The following is a 16,405-nucleotide window of genomic DNA, read 5'->3' on the forward strand; positions in this document are numbered from 1 at the left end:
CTATTTTCATGAGTTATTGACAAAGTGATGAACCCCCCCAGGCTGTGAACATCCATACGATGTGTAGGAGAGCTTTAGTGACCAGATTACATCTCTCAGCTCCTTCCATAATCAAAAAAATCATGAAGGTTTGTGGAAGTACAGTCATGACCATGAGTTCTGTACTTGATAATAGTTTATTCTCTGACCCTGAAATTAAGTCTTTAGAGCCAGGATGCAAAGTACAGGGGTCTCTTAAGTGCGAAGGTACAAACCACACATTTCCAGCTTCTTAGGGAACATGTCCTGAGTCTATGCTCTGAGGAAAACTGGTTGCTGCTTGGAGGATGAAATATGTATGTGCTGCTACTCGCCATCCCAATGAGGTTCAGGATTTGACCTTTCTTTTGCTGTCATGGCTCAAATTGGCAACACAAACACTGTGTGATAATGTTGGTGGAGGCTGCAGATGCCACCTTCCATCCAGACTCTGATCCGTATTTACTGTGCTGCACTGCTAACCTCCACTCTAGGGTACTCAGTTGGTCCTCTGCTACTGTTAGTTAATACATGTGGTCCTCAGGTCCAACGTACAGAATGAGCAAAGTCTTAACACTTGTTTAAATTAATTAATAAATAAACCCCTCCCAACAAACAGCTGCACTAGCTCCTTGGACTGGGGGAAAAAACAAAAGAGAAATGAAACAGACCTGTCTATACTGCTGGTGAGAGCAAGGGGAGAAGGGAATGAACAGTGGAGTCTCCTATTTTTCTTACATTCTTCCCTTTTTAATGATCTACAGTGACCCCACATATAACACTGCAAATTGTTTCCTTTTATTACTTCTTGTTGGAGTCCCCAGTAAGAAGGGAAGAGGAAAGGAAGGGAGGAAATGGCAGCAGCTGAACAAAGTTGTTGGTCTGAAATGAAGCAAAAAGAAGTCCCACTGAAAAAGAATGTACACAGGTTGCAAGGGATGACCATGTGCAATCCTATTTTATGCAGCATGTTATCGCCTGCCTCAGGCCTTGAGTTTACTCTGAGAACCATGTATCCACAATTCATGGTTGCTGCATCGACCTCAGTGCTCTGGACCTTACAGTTAGTTCAGTGACAAAATCAAACCAAACATTGGCCGCGCTTTCTCAAGTGTGTTTCAGGGACCCTGGATTGCATTTACTGCTGCTGACAGTTCCAAGACATAGAGAGCTAAATTGCAGCTTTGCAGGGCTCAATTTTCTTTCTAAGTTTGGTTTGGAGACAGGTGTTGCTGTGATGTTGCATCAGATACAGGTAATGGTTAATTGTTGATACTGGCAGTATTAGAAAGGAAAAAACAAATTGTTGCGTTCTATGCCAGACTATCAGAGCATTCCTTCATCCTGGTATTGACCTGAGCGGCACATAGGGCCCTCAGTGCCTACCTATAAGTAAAACTGATGTTGCATTTCTGTCATTGACTTCTGTTTCTGGGGTTTATGCAATTACTACAGCATAGCCTGCAGCACTATCAAGCCACAGAAAAATCTCAAGGTTCCTACTGCCAACCACACCACTCAGAGAATTAATTTTGTGGGATTGATATCAGCATCCCCCCTGTTTTGAGTCAAGCCATTTTTCCACCAGAAAAGAATTGTTTACTTGTCAGCTAAAGGTCAAAGTGTACAAGGTTTGTAGACCAAGAGTTTATTTAAGAGTAAGTTCAATTATTTTCCTATGTCTGTGTCTCAGACATCCAGGACTGGCTCCACCTGGCAGTCCATGTTTTGGAGATGACTGTTAGCAGTTGATAAACAAGGCAAATAGTTATGCAGAGTAAGCTCGACTGGCACAAGGAATGGGCCAGCATGAACCTCCTGGAGTTCCATAAGGGCAGTCCTGCATTGGGACATATTGACCTCTCGCAAAAGGCAGACTGGAAAGAAGGTGGGAGAAGTGTAACGGGGAGCTGAACAGAGTTTGCAGTCAGGAAGACCTACTGCAATCAGGCCTGTGTAGTGGAAGTGTAGCCAGCAGGTGGGACGAGGTGATTATTTCCCCTACAAAGCACTGGTGAGGAGGCTGCATCTGGATGGTGTGTCTGGTTAGAGTACCTCCAGGTACCAGGAGAGTTGCCAACAAACTGAAATAAGTCTACAGCAGGGCCTCTAGGATGGGCTGGGGGCTGGAACACACGATGTGTGAGGGCTGGCAGTAGGAATCAGGCTGGCTGTCATGGTTTAACCCCAGCCATCCAACTAAGAGCCATACAGCCACTCACTCCCCCACTGCCCTGCCCATGGGGTGGGGAGGAGAAGCAGAAACCCATGGGTTGAAATAAGAACAGTTTAACAATTGGAATAAGGTACTAGTAATAATAATAATAATAACAGTAGTTATAACAATAACAATTGTAATGAAGAGGAGAGGGAGAGAAAGGGAGATAAAACCCAAGGGAGAAAAAAACAAAACAAAAGACCCACAAGTGATGCACAATGCAGTTGCTCACCACCTCTGCCCAGCCAGTCCCTGAGCAGCGATTGGCAGCCCTGGCCAACTCCCTGCAGTTTATATACTGAGCATAACTTTCTACAGTATGGAATATGCCTTTGGCCAGTTCAGGTCAGCTGTCCTGGCTGTGCTTCCTCACAGGTTCTGGTGCACCTGCTCGCTGGCAGAGCATGGGAAACTGAAAGGGCTTTGACTTAGAGTAAGCACAACTTAGCAATAACTAAAACATCAGTGTCCCATCAACATTATTCTTATATTAAATCCAAAACACAGCACTGTACTGGCTACTAAGAAGAAAATTAACTCCCAGCCAGAACCGGGACACTGATTTAGCTGGGAGAAGACAAAAGAGGGGTACCCCAGGGACCGGGTGCCTGGCCTACAAGGAGAGGAACGGTGCTGCTACTTTTAATCTGGTGCTTTGCATCACCTCAGGCTGCTGGTGGCTGGAGCTCTCACTCCTGTACTGTTCTCTAATTTAACCACAGGAACTCTGAAAGGTATAACTGGAAACTAGTGACGGTGTTCTGGTGCTACAAGATCAGTGGGGGAGATTGAGTGGTAGGGGTTTTAGGAGAGCCTGTCTTCTGTTGCTCAGTCTGATGGAGAGCGGGTGTTTACTTATGCCTTTTGTACCACCAGCGCCTTGTCCACCTTCATCACTACCATTTGGTTTTAAGTGGCAGCAGGTAGCAGCTTGTCCAAGTGGGCTTGGAGCATTTAGCATTTGAGGGGCATGTGGAGCACTACACAGAGCCAGTCACAGCATGGGTTTGAAAACAAGCTTTGTTTTTTTGGGGCAGTGTGGCACTTGACCTGGGCTGGACTTGGTTGAATTTTTTACATGGAAGTAGATAAGAATAGGGGAGTAATTTCAGGGTTTAGTTTAAGAGACATGTTCTAGCTGCAGTAAGAGTTGGAGGCAGAAGTAGTAAAATGGTGTGCCAGCAGTGATATAGCCAACATTCTTCTCTATTCCCATAATGGAAGGGCACAGACTTCAGTTTGCTTTCACCTGGAAGCAATCCAGTGCACCTGGAATCAACTACCCCAGGGGTGAATGCAGTGTCACCATGTGCTGTGGACTAGGTCAAGAAAACTTAGAGATGGGCAATGCACTTGAATACAAGCAGTACACTGGTGACATCATACTCTGGGGTCAAACAGAAGAAAAAATATTTGAAAAAATGTTAAGCTGTTATTAAAATCCTACTGAAAGCAAAGTGTGTCATCAAGAAGTCTGAAGTCCATTACAGAAATACAATTATTAGGGGTAAAATGAGTGGAATGAAGACGATATATCCAGTGAAGTGGTAGAAAAGAATATGTTTCCCAAAGCTGCCAACAAAAAGGACTGTCAAGTATTCCCTTGCAATGGTAGGATTCTGAAAAATGCACATTCCCAGATACAGTCAACTAGTGAAACCACTATAAACAGTGCTGTAAGCAAGACTGGTTTATGTGGGGACCCAAGCAACAGCAAAACTTCCAACAAGTGAAGCTGGAAGCAGACAGGAAATAGCCCTGGGCCCTATCCAAATTGTCGATAAGTGCAAGATATCCTACATATCACCTCAGGAGATGATGTAATCTGGAATGTGTGGCAAAGGAGCACTGATGATATTAAAGCCTGCTCATATTCAGCCATTTTTCAATCACACCCCCAGATCCTTTTCTGATGGGCATCTTTCCAGCCTGTAGCATTGCTTGGGGTGGTTATGATGCAAGTGCAGGACGCAGCACTTAGCCTTGTTGAATCTCATACAGTTGGCCTCCGCCCATCAATGCAGCCTGTACATATTGTGCTGTAGAGCTTTTCTACCCTCAGGCAGGTCAACACTCCCTCCCAACTTGGTGTCGTCTGCAAACTTACTGAGGGTGCACTCAATCCCCTCATCCAGACCATTAAGATATTATCTTAAGATAATATCCTAAGATCCAAGATATTAAAGAAAACTGGCCCCATCTGGATTTGACTCCATTCGCCAGAACTCTTTCAGCCCAGCCATCCAGCCAGTTTTTTATCTAGCAGAGAGCACACCTGTCTAAGCCATGAGCAGCCAGTTTCTCCAGGAGGATGCTGTAGGAAAGAGTGTCAAAGGCTTTACTAAAGTCCAGGTAAACAACATGCACAGCCTTTCCCGCATCCACTAAGCAGGTCATCTTGTCGTAGAACATCAGGTTAGTCAAGCAGAACCTGCCTTTTGTGAACCTACACTGACTGAACCTGATGACCTAGTTGTCCTGTGCATACCAAATGATGGCACTCAAGATGATCTGCTTCATAACCTCCAGCACTGAGGTCAGACTGACACGCCTATAGTTCCCTGGATCCTGGCCCTTATAGATAAGCATCACATCTGCTAACCTCCAGTCAACAGGTACCTTCCCCAGTTAGTCAGAACTGCTGATAAATTATTGGAAGTGGCTTGGTGAGCACTTTCACCAGCTCCCTCAGTACCCTTGTGTGGATTATCATCTGGCCCATAGACTTCTGTGTGTCTAAGTGGTGTAGCAGGTTGCTAACTGTTTCCTGTTGGATTATGACATCATTCTGCTCCCTGACCATTTTCCAGCTCAGCGGATGTGGTTACAGAAGCATTTTTTATTGTCTTTTACCGCAGTAACCAAATTAAGTCCTAGCTGGGCTTTGGCCCTTCTAATTTTCTCCCCTGCATAACTACACAGCATCTTTAGTCCTCCAGAATTGCCTGCCCCTTCTTCCCAAGGTCATAAACTTTTTTTCCCAAGTTCCAGCCAAAGCTCACTGTTCAGCCAGGCTGGTCTTCCCCACCAGGTCGTCTTTCAGTGCCTAGGGACAGCCTGCTCCTGCTCCTTTAAGAGTTCATTCTTGAAGAATGTCTAGCCTGCCTGCTCTCCTTTGCCCTTCAGGACTGCCTCCTAAGGAGCTGTCAACCAGGCCGGAGTCTGCCCTCCAGAAGTCCAAGGTAGCAGTTCTACTAACCACATTCCTTAATTCTCTGAGAACTGAAAACAAAATAATGTCATGGTTGTTATGCCTTAGACATCCTCCAACCATCAGTTGCACCAGCTTTGCTGCTATTTAGGCTGCTCTTCACCTCTGTTAACCAAATTAAGCAGACCCTTCCCTTATTTGTATTCTATGCTGTCACCATATGACCGAATGAATTATTCTGATTTCAAGGTGCTGAGTACAGGCTCAGTTAAAAAGTTTGACTCTCAGAGTCCAGGGTATGTTCTGTAATTGATAGGAGCAAAGAAAGCTGAAAGTGAGAGCATGCCCCTCTTTCACTTGGAAGCTGCTTTTAAGCTGAGATTTTACTGGCCCCCACGTGTGCTACATACCACAGCTTTGTAATATCTACACCTTTGTACCTCCTTGATTGTCATGCTAATCCTGACCTTGGCTTCCTGGCTTAACTGCAGGCCTACCATGTCACTACAGACCTGCTGTTTTACCACTGGACTGAGACTGATTTGCTGACTTGCTCACTCAGAATCATGTCTGGAAAAACACACCTGCATCCTGTTTCAGCCTTAGGCCCTGCTTCTGTAGAGGCCACGTGAAAGTGATGGAGATAGAACCTGCCAGTTATGGTGTCCTTCCCTGAGAGAGGGCTCAAGTTTTACTGGCTATTCTCATGCCCTGGAAGAGGACAGCAGAGCTTCTTTCTACCAGACACCGCTGCTCACCACTGCTCTCGTTGTTTTCCATACTTCACATAAAAGGGTGGCTCTAAACGTGTTCAACACACTGTGCACCGTAATCTTCGCTTCATGGCTGCATTGTAATGTGTGTTGATAGCAGCCACTAGTGTGCTCAACACAATTTGAGCACCCAAAAAAATCCCATGAGGAGCCACGGATGAAGCAAAGAACTATCAGCTACCCCTGGCAGGAGGAGGGTGTGTTCAAAACAGGGAAATGTGAGAGCAGGAACTAGGCCCCATCCCAGCAGTGCTGTCCTCTTGAATCCCATCAGATCAAAGAGCAGTAGATAGAACAGTTTCTGCTCTGCACCCTGTTGGAAAAAGTGACTGGCCCATAGGCAGGGGGACCTCTTCTACAGAAGCAGGGCAGAGCCCATTTACCCTTCTCTGGCAGCTGTCTGCATTAAGGGTCTTTGGGGTGTGGTGCTCAAGCAGTTTAGGAAAGAGCTATACAGCTAAGAAGCACCTGCTAAAATCCCCTGCTCTCCTGGGGTTGGGTGACAGGTGGGCATTAACATCTAAGCAGCCCTGTTTTTTTTACCTCCTGTCCCAGGCAGAGGCTCTACCAAAACCTTGCTACCTAAACCCAATATGTATGATCATCTTTGTTTCTTTAATTCCCAAATATTTGGTTCTTAAAATGACTGCATACAAATGTCTCCTTTTCCTCATTTTTTATGATGATACATAGAATATCTGAAAAAGTATTCATAGTCTAAGGAACTGAAATAAAAATTTGCATGAATAATGGCAGGTGGAGAATGAAGCATCTTTTATCTTCTGCCTACCTCCTTCCACCCCCATCTGAATTTGAGACCACATCCCAAACAGTAAGAACAGGGCAGGACTGTGATACTGTCACAGTTCTAGAATATCCTTACATCTTATAGTGGAGTAACTAAGAATATTCTCTTCTGAAGGAAAATTGTTGGTGCCATATACATGATTTTTTTTTCAAAGGCAAATGTATTCCAGATGTGTCTAAGCTCAATACTGCAATAATTTATTATGCAATTAGTTGTCTGTCCTAGACTTCCCCTTACTGTTTTCTGTTTGTGCAACACCCATAGACTGGAATGATTGATTCTGAATATTTGAGCTGAATGCTGACATCAGATCAAAATAGCACTATACTGTTATGTGTGGGAGAGATGTTGATGTCCACTCGTTCGGCTGCAAAACTCTATGTAATTACCAAGCTCAGACCCATAAGGTGTGGAATTCCTCTTGACTTCAGCTTTAAGAGTACTTATGCAGCTCCTGCTAATCACTACAGAATGAAGAGGGCCGTGCAAATGCTTCTAGTTGCCTGAACACCACCACTGTTCTACTGAGTGTTCAGGCTTTGTGCTCTGAAGGATTCCTGCTACATTCACAAGTTTCCTGAGTTTAAAAAACACTCCTTAAGAGATGCTGATTTATGAACAAGGCCAAGGCAATAAATAATATTTTTCTTTTAAAAGTGTACCAGCATACATATATATGAAGTTCTGGAGGAGCCACAACAACACACTGGAAGACAGAACATCTAAGTAGTACTTAGCCAGATCAACAGCACCTTTCTGTAAGAGCCTTACATCCTATCTACATGGGATTAAACATTTATTTACTTACACCTAAATTTACACTTAATTTGCAGAATTAAATATTTTGCACTAAATCTGAGCCTGTTTGGAAAAGCAAACGGGGTGAATGTAGTTAAAGTTTTATTTAAGCTTTGCTTCCCCAAAGGAAAACCGTTATACAGATCTGAGGCTCGCATTCTTGTGTTTGTGCAAAGAGGGAAGGAAGAAATCTATCCCACATTGAGCCTCCCCCAAAAATGTGGTCCAAAGCAATTTCTGGATTCGGGCTGTATTGAAGGATGTGTTCCTTGAGAAGAGGGCAAGGAGTTTTTTTTACTCTAAACCCAAAAGACTTCAATTTTGCCTTAGTGCTTCCCCGACTTCTTTCCTGGTAGCACTTGAAGAGTTAATCAGGCCATAACAGAAAGGAAGAACTTCTGATGGGAAATCTCATTCTTAATTCAACACAATGCCCTATCTTCCACCCATGTTCAACAAAGGGTTCTTTGTGCACTGTCAGAGATTTCAGTACTGCAGCCCTCCCAGTTGTGCTGGTTCCTAATCCTTATCCTTTTTGTGCGGTGAGAAAGGAATTATTTAGCAGAGTTGGCACAGTCTGTGCTTGCTCAAATTGGGGTGGTCAAAGAAATCAGAACCAGAGTCAGAAGGGCAGAGAAAAGCTGAAGGAAACAGTGTCTACACAGTGAGGTAAAAGGCACCTGGGTTTGCTGCTTGTCACAGCAGTGTGACATGTGGACACATCATGTGCTGCTGTAGCAGAGGTAGAAGAAACAGTGGTGTGAAAGAGCAAGAAGTACGACAGACCTGTGCACGCTGTCCGTCTTGACCACTGCAATCCTCTGCCATGGTGGGGTAGCAGGGCTGCCCTCCGCCATGAAAGCAGGGAATCCTGTCTGAAAAGGCACCTGTGGGAGCAGGAAAATGTCACAATTTTCATCGCACTGTTGGAACCCTGGATGAGTGGTGAGAGCACTCTGCTGAGCAGTAAAGCACTGTGCTGGCAGTTCTCATTAGTCCTCATTTACCTAGTTCAGCAGTTCTCTATTTTTTTTCCCTTCTCCTGCCAGCTATTTTTCTTCTCTGTTTTCAATGGTTTGAGCCCATCTAAACTCACAGAATCTACTAGGCTGTAACTTATAATTCTAGAGCTGGATTCCAGTTCAACTTCACCAACCCAGAAATCACTTCTCATTTATTTATGGGGTTGTAATCGCAGCCTGAAAAAGGTCACTTGTAGAGGTGCCTTTCCTGGATATGTGATTGCATTTCAGTAAAGAATAATACATTTCTTTGAAATAGCCCTCGAACATGCAGCTGGGGGCAGAAGCATCCTTTCAACCTTGGCTTGTTCTTCCTTCCTGTTTGCAGGTAAGTCTTCTGAAAATTACTGTAATTTTTCTGGTGCCACCAGAAAAAATATTTTTGTGTGTCTTCAGTCTAGAACAATTCTAGTAAATTGGTGGTTTTGATTTGTTTGACTTTTATTTTTTTTTATATTGCTGATTCTGGGGAGGTGGAAACTAGGAAGGGAGAAATGCTACTCAGGAGGGACTATGTACAGTATTATTTTTACTGTTATAATATTTCCTAAGTTTAATTTTATGAGATTGAAAAACAGAATTACAATGATAAAAGTTGTTTTGGTTGGGTGGATTTTCTTTGGTTGCTTGTTTGTTTGCTTGTTTAAAGAGAGCTTCCCTGTGCAATTATATTAAATGGCTAATGATATTTTGTCAGTGTTTGTACACGAAGGTTGTTTCAGGTTAAATTCCAAATGCAGAAGAAATCATTCAGCAGATGAGAGGCTCGGCACAAAACTGCTGACCTTGAAACTTGCATTTTGGCTCCTTTTGTGTCTATTGAGTCCCTGTTGAGCTGTGCTTGTCCTTTTTCATTTCACTACATTAGCTTCAATTTCTCCATGTTCAGCTCTGTGCAAATGAGAGTGGAATCATACCTTTGGATATTTATAAAATGTAAGACTTGATACCGTAAAGTTGGTCACAAAGAAAAACTCTCCAAGATCTGATCTGAAGTTTTAGAAGGCAAATATTCTTTATTACAGTGCTGGGAGCATGGAGGAATGTTTCCTCTGAGCATGCTCACCAAGTTACTTGATGCCACACATTATACACAGCAGAGTACTTGCACATTCATAGTACATGAAATATTCGTTTTCATTCACACACAGGGTTGGGTACAAATGTCTCGCTTCTAATGCAGACTAGTGTGCAGCCTCAGGTGACACTGCTAAAGGTTTTACTACCTACACATGCCACCCAAGCTTGCCCTCTCTCAAGGGGACTGAGCTGGAGCTGGAGATCTCCCACTGCCACAGTTACCTTTGTCCTACTTTCAATTAATTTCCTGTGGGCTGCAACACCTTATCAGCTTGTCTCCTCCTGCAGCCAGAACTTTCTCACGTCTTTCTGCATAATTAATGTAATGGTGTTCTTAGCATTATCTGTTCTTTATTTCTCAAGATTGACTTCCTTGATTACTTTCATCCATCAGTTTTTGATAACTTGAGAGCCAGCTTGACTTAAGTTTCGTGCACAGATTTGTATAAGGCCAGCAACCTTCCCTTAACAGGATACTTTAACATAAATGTCTATACAGTAGTGTCTCTACAGTGGCATCAGACTGAACTGAAATCATGCAAATTAAGGTCAACTGCTTTTTTCCTTGTTTATTCTGAATTGGTTTTTTGTTTGCTTGGTTGATTGTTGTCATTTCCAGGATGAACTTCCAGTGCTGAAGGTGTTACTAGAGAGCGGGAACACACAGAACAACCATCTCAGCTGCAGGACAGAACCTGCTGCAGACTGGTTTGTGGAGTTCTTAGGTGCAGTTTTAGTTCCCTTCATTTTCGCAAGATTCTGCAAAGTTCTCAAGATTCTGCAAAGCCCAAAGGCTTCCTGAAAACACACATTGTGATGTCATTCTGGATCACCAAAGCTGCGGAGCTGCTGTTGTTACCAAAATCTCGGAATGAAGAACTTATCGACACCAATGTGATGTAGATAAGCAGACACTTCTTTATTAACGGCTGGGTGCGTGAGCGAGTCCTCTCACGATCAATGCACACCGAGCTTCAAAATCATACACCATATATAGAAGTTGTTCATGCATATTCATTAAGTATCCATGCATAAACATAATATTTCCCGAAAATTATTAACATACTCTCCTCCCATATCTGATTCTGCACAGTAAAGATTAGAAAGATCTAGAAATGGGTCTGGGGTGCGATTTGGGTAGGTGGTACATGAGTCGGTGGTCACGATCTCCCCCTGCCGGAATTACCTTTTACTTAAGGTAACTGTTTCTTGGCAGGTATCTACAGGTTGTTCCAGTCGACTCTCCCCAGTTCCCATTAATTCTACATTTTGACATCTCAATGCATTCTCCTAGTCTACATGTAAAAACTGTATCCAATCATCTTGAACCTTAAGTCTGTTATCTAAGTTCTAATCATTCCTACTAGGTGATTCTGACCTATTATTTTGGCCTTGGTACAGGGCTGTACAGAGGATTTCATAGTAGCTGTCGGTTGTTGTGCAAACACAAACTCCACTAAAATATTTCTTATAATTTTATATTCCTTATAATTTTATATTCCTATTAAAATAACTCTATAAGATCAAATGTGTTTCAATATAATCAAATATGGTTGCTAATTCTAATAGCAGATATGTAACTGTTTTTCAATGTGAGGCCGCTGCCTGCTCCTGTGTGCATCCCTCCTTCACCGTTTGCATTTCTTCAGTTTACAGCCTGTGCCACCCAGCGGCTGAAGATGCAGGCTGGTTCATGTGCAAAACGAGGTTTTTCTCCTTTTAAAGAAACGATGCTTTAACCAAGCCCAGAGAAATTATAGCGGGACTATTGCAATTTTATCTTACTTTATTTAAACTTAATATTAACTTAACAGTCATCATACTAGAGTTTTTTCTTCATATTGAGTTTTCTTGTTACTGAGTCCTAGCATTTTGGTTATTTCAACAGCAGCAAGGAAAGCAGAAGCTGTGTTTAGCCTGTTTGTGGTCATTTCAGGTTTTGTGGGGTTTTTTGAAAAGCACTCCAGCTGCATTTCTCCTTTCTTTCCTTTATCTTAATTTCCCATTCCTCCTCTTTTTGCCACAAATTGGAGAAGGTCAAAGCTAAATGCCAAATAATTTGCCTTCAGTTTTGGATTTTTTTTTAAAAGCATGTTTTGATGCAAGGATGAAAATGTTGTCTTTTAATTTATTTCATCTTCACCAGAGCAGCCTGGCCTGCTGTGGCCTCTCCCAGCCCATGTAGTGTTGATGGGGCCGGTCAGACAGTGCAGACCCTGGGACCCTGCCAGGGCTGAAGATGGCAGGGCTGCATCCTCTCCCAGATGGGATGGGCCAGGACACTTCTGGGCTGCAAGGAAAGTGACTGGAGAGAATGCAACCTTTCCCGACCTTGTGAGGACTGTGCTTCCCCCAGCTTGGTCCACGGTGGGACCCTGTTTGATACATGGTCAGAGCGTAAGGGAACTCCTCCAGGAGTGAAGCCCCTCCACAGGCAGTGGTCCTTTTTCCCTTGTTCTCATGGACCCCCTGTCCTGTCTCCCACAGCCCCAAATCATCCTGTTCCCTGCCCTTATGTCTCTATGTGGCACAACTCGGGGGCTGTGTAGTGACAACCCCTGGACAGGGAGTGCCGGAAGAGAGAAGGGAGATTTTCCACTGGCACCATTCTAGGTCTCTGGGGTCTCTGATACACTAGGGGATCACCCCACTCAGAGTCTCTGTCCTCGGGATACAGCTTCCTCATGGCGCAGAGTTCAGCAGTGCTGTTCACACCTCCAGGTTCAGCTGAGTTATAAGATGTAGATGCAAAACTACCTGCAACACCAGGGAAGCAGACATAACCCTTGACCATCAGCACTGGCATGACTGGGAGGAGATCCCCATCTTGTGAGAGGAGAGGCTGGGGATGGAATCACTAGATCCTGCTGCTTTCCGGGAAGCCCAGGTGCCCTGCTGCTCACTACCTCTGCTCTGCTCTAATTGCTAGCCCACACAGTTTTCTCAACACCAAAAGAACCTACGTGTCTTGGCTTCTTCACCAGCCCCTAGAGACCCCACCACTCAATTCCTTAGACATTAATTCCCAGGCTCCAACCCTTAGACACTGCTTCCCACTTTGCATTGCTCTGTTGCCCCACATGATGTTGTCATCAATGTATGATAAACATTCAGGGGGATCACCCTTTTCCAGTGCAGCTTGGGTTAGTCCATCACAAATGGTAAGGACTGTGCTTTCACCACTGGGGCAGTTGATTCCTGGTGTATTGAACACTCTTTCACATGAAAGCACTGTTGCACTCTGGTGCCAAAGGAACTGAGAAAAATGCATTTGCAATATCACTTGTAGCATTTCACTTGTCTGCATTTTATTCCAGTTTGTACTGGAGCTTTAGCACATCAAGTACAGCAGCACTCAGCAGTGGTGTGACTTCATTCAGGCCACGATAGTCTACTGTTAACTTCCACCCTCCATCAGACTTTTGTACTGACTATATAAAAGATGACGGAGTCTTTCTGGACACTCTGTGGCTCTCCAGTGGGTGAATCAGTTCATGGATGGGAACCAGGGGATCTCAACTGGTGCAATATCACTGCTGGTGCACTGTCATGGCAGCGGTTGGCACCTGCTGTTCACGAACCCATAGTAAGTCCACAACAGAGGGATCTTCCAAGAGGCCAGGCAAGATAGACATCTGTTTAATCTTCTCTGTATTCATGGTAGCTATAGCAAAACCCCATTGGTACCCTTGTGGGTCCTGAAGTAGACTATACTCAGGTAGTCTGTGCCAAGGATACATGGGGCCTCCAGGACTAGCCAGAATTGGGTATTTTTGCCACAAAACCAACAATGTTAGTTAGTAATATTAAACAGCTCGCATAAGGGTGAACAAGGACCTTGGGAGCCTGTGCAATATAACCACCCACATCCACCTCAGATGAGAAGAGGGGGGGGTGTTCTCTCATCCTCTCCACAAGACAGCCCCCACAGCACAGTAAATGCATCAGTGCCAAAGCCAAGCACATGGCCATTGTTTGTATTAACATGTTCTAAAGCTCAGCAAAATAGGGATTCAGTGCAGCAAGCAAACTCCACAGACACAGGATCCTGTTAATTCATAACTGCTATAACTATAGCATGCTCAATTCACAAGTCCTGTTGTCTCAAGCCACATGCTGGGTGCTAGAAAGGACTGTGATGGGTCAATGCACCATGGGGCTCAATCACAAGAATGTGCTTTAGAAGATTGGTGTTGATAATTTGGAGTGTTGGAGAGTAAGTGTGCCAACTTACGTTGATACCAAGATGACTCAGAAACAGGTTCAGCTAACCACCCAAAAAAATGATTGAGGGTGACGTAGGCAATGCCAACAATCTTGTACTTCACCTATTTGAGAAATTGTATTCACATTATTGTTCCATTCTTGGCATAAGGAAAAACAGGACACAAATAACCATGAGCACAGTACCACAGATGTCATGATCATCCCAAGGTTATGAATTCCTCTGTGCACTGTAGTCTTGTCCAGGCCAAAGAATACACCCAGATACAATTTGTTACCTGAAAGAGATAAGAGATTACCTGGTTTTGAAGATTAGCCAAGCCTCAGTGACAGTGAGAGTCCCCATTTGGAAATGGCTATCCATATGCCTTTTTCTTGGGGAGAGAGTAAAGTGACAGATATTTTACCTGCTGAAGAGTGGCCAATAAGAACAGTGTCACCCTGAGAAAAATGATGAGTTGGCAACGGGGTCTCTGAAGGTTTTGTGGGGTTGGATAGTTGGAAAATGAGCTCGTTTCACTGGGTATCCAGTGAGTGTGTGATGGTTTTTTAGGCATCAAATGATCTCAAGTAAGACTATCATGCTTTCTTGTATATAAATTTTGCCTTTGGTCTAATTTTAAAAGACCATTCCACTTCTCAACCTTACCATTTACTTTGAGGTCCACAGGGCAGCTGGGATACCCAGGTGACCCCAGGGCATTCATACCATCCTTTGATAATTTTATTTTTAAAGTCTACGCCATTGTCATATTGCATGTTGGAGGGCACAGGAGTATCCCCAAACTGTCAATTAAGCCCTGCCACTGTGTCAAGACCATCTGCTCTCAGCAGTGGAAAGCTTTCCCTAAGCCCAATACCATTTCAAATCCAATAAGGAGATACTACCACCCCTTGGGTGTTCAAGGGAGAGGCCCAACACAATCAGTTTGCCAAGCGGACCAGGGAATTTTACCATCTGTGAATTTTACCATCAGGCACATGCATGTCAAGTGATTAGCAGCCACACCTGAATATGTTCATAAGTAAATCATCTGTACCAGTACGTACTAAAGAAGCATGCACCTAGTGGGCTAACAGCTCCATTTAAGTGGAATCAGGGCCCATAGCAATATTAATTCAAGCTAGCCAATTATCTTTGGTTTGAGTTCAGTCCGCTTCCTTAAGGCTAGCTTTTTGGTGAGTGGATACTCGTCCTACTCAAAAGGAAGAGCATAAAGCCAATTTTTATAATTTTTCCTAATGTAAGCATCCTAAAACTCCTTTTGTTCCTACTTGCCAGTCATGTTGTTGCCAGTTTTCCAAGCCACTGCATGGCTCCAACCCATACAGCACAGGAGTCAGTATAAACTGTATTGGCTCTAGCTTCAATATTGTCACTGCAAACCATACTACCCTTATTCATCAATAACTCTTATCATCACTTAATCACACATGCCAGTAAAAATGAGTCTTTTATTGTTTTCAACTTGTTACTTTAAGAAAGAAATCATGTTACTACCTAGCTGTTAATGTTTCCAGAATTGTTTGTTGTTATTTTGCCTATTAGTTTCTTACAGATAACTGTATTGGGTTTACATGGCAAGGTTTTGGCAGTGTGTGTGTGTGGGTGGTGGTGGTGGTGTATAAGGGTGGCTTCTGTGAAAAGATACCAAAAGTTTCCCCCATGTACAACAGAGCTAATGCCAGCCAGCTCCCAGACAGGCCTGCCACTGGCCAAAGCTAAGCCAAACAGCAATGGTGGTAGCACCTCTATGATAGCATATTTAAGAAGGGGCAGAAGTCACTGCACAACAGCAACTTGTAGCTGGAGAGAGGAGTGAGACTATGTGAGAGCAGCAGCTCTGCAGACACCCAGGTCAGTGAGCAAGGAGGGGAGGAGGTGCTCCAGGTGCCAGAGCAGAGATTCCCCTGCAGCCCGTGGTGAAGCCCACGGCGAGGCAGGCTGTGCCCCTCAGCCCATGGAGGTCCATGGTGGAGCAGATACCCACCTGTGGCCCATGAAGGACCCCATGCCAGAGCAGATGCCCAGAGAAAGCTGTGAGCCGGTGGGAAACCAACGCTGGAGCAGGCTCCTGGCAGGACCTGGGACCCCGTGGAAAGAGGAGCCCACACTGAGGCAGGTTTACTGGCAGAACATGTGACCCTGTAGGGGACCCACGCTGGAGCAGGCTGTTGCTGAAGGACTGCACCCTGTGGAAAGAACCAGCACTGGCACAGCTCATGAAGAACTGCAACCTGTGGGAAGGACCCACACTGGAGACTTTCATGGCGTGCTGTCTCCCAGGGAGGGATCCCACACTGGAGCAGGGG

General features: G+C 44.3%; 1 long non-coding RNA gene across 1 annotated transcript; it reads left to right on the forward strand.

Moving 5' to 3' along the window:
- The first annotated feature begins 8,254 nt into the window (after nt 1-8,254).
- On the forward strand, nt 8,255-10,917 carry LOC119141542. Its single transcript, XR_005101948.1, has 2 exons — nt 8,255-9,116; nt 10,488-10,917. It is a non-coding gene; the product is annotated as an uncharacterized LOC119141542 (long non-coding RNA).
- Nucleotides 10,918-16,405: the final 5,488 nt, after the last annotated feature.

This window comes from Falco rusticolus, chromosome Z (genome assembly GCF_015220075.1).
Source record: "Falco rusticolus isolate bFalRus1 chromosome Z, bFalRus1.pri, whole genome shotgun sequence".
Taxonomy (NCBI): Eukaryota; Metazoa; Chordata; class Aves; order Falconiformes; family Falconidae; genus Falco; species Falco rusticolus.